The following is a 700-nucleotide window of genomic DNA, read 5'->3' as shown; positions in this document are numbered from 1 at the left end:
TCATATTACATGAAGGGCCTTTTCACCTGTCTGTGCTGATGCCCATATAAATTTGCTGCAAGTGTCTATGGTAACATGCACATATTTCAGTCTACCAAACTCAGGAACATGGGTCACATCCATTTGCCATAGTTCATTCGGGCCTAAGCTTCGGGAATTAACCCCGACACCGAGACCCGGGCCATGATGACTGCATGTAGGACATGCCCGTACTATTCCTTTGGCTTCTTCCATGGTGATGTCAAATTGCCTATGAAGACCTCTGGCATTCTGATGGAATGTGTTATGGGCTTCCCGTGCCTTTGCAAATTCATTCAATGGCACTATCACAGAGACTAACTGATCTGCATAGGCATTCCCTTCGCCCAAGCCCTCCGTCCATAGATGACTCCTGACATGTATTATAGCATAGGCACACGATCTCTGACCAATAGCTGCTTGGAGCTGGCACAGTTCAAACAGGTGTCTGTTGTTTATGTCTTTGATCCTAGCATCCTCTATCCGTTCCACGATGCCAGCAACATATAATGAGTCTGTTACTACATTGAGCTTAACAGACAACCATCGCTTGAATGCCCAGACCACTGCAGCTAATTCAGGGTCTGCAAAAGTCTCCAGGTTCAGCCTCTAGTATCTGATGGCACCATTATCCTTGAACCTGCCACGTCGCAGCTGCTCGTCGGGGCTTCTTTCCAGCATC

The 700-nt window shown here is 47.4% G+C and overlaps 1 pseudogene; it reads right to left on the bottom strand.

The window, feature by feature from the left end:
* The window catches only part of LOC108446104, a 2,373-nt pseudogene continuing 1,673 nt past the window's right edge, over nt 1–700 (bottom strand).

This window comes from Corvus brachyrhynchos, unplaced genomic scaffold, assembly GCF_000691975.1.
Source record: "Corvus brachyrhynchos isolate BGI_N302 unplaced genomic scaffold, ASM69197v1 scaffold3, whole genome shotgun sequence".
NCBI lineage: Eukaryota > Metazoa > Chordata > Aves > Passeriformes > Corvidae > Corvus > Corvus brachyrhynchos.
Note: the sequence above shows the minus strand (reverse complement) of the source record. Positions and strands in the feature narration are given on the sequence as shown.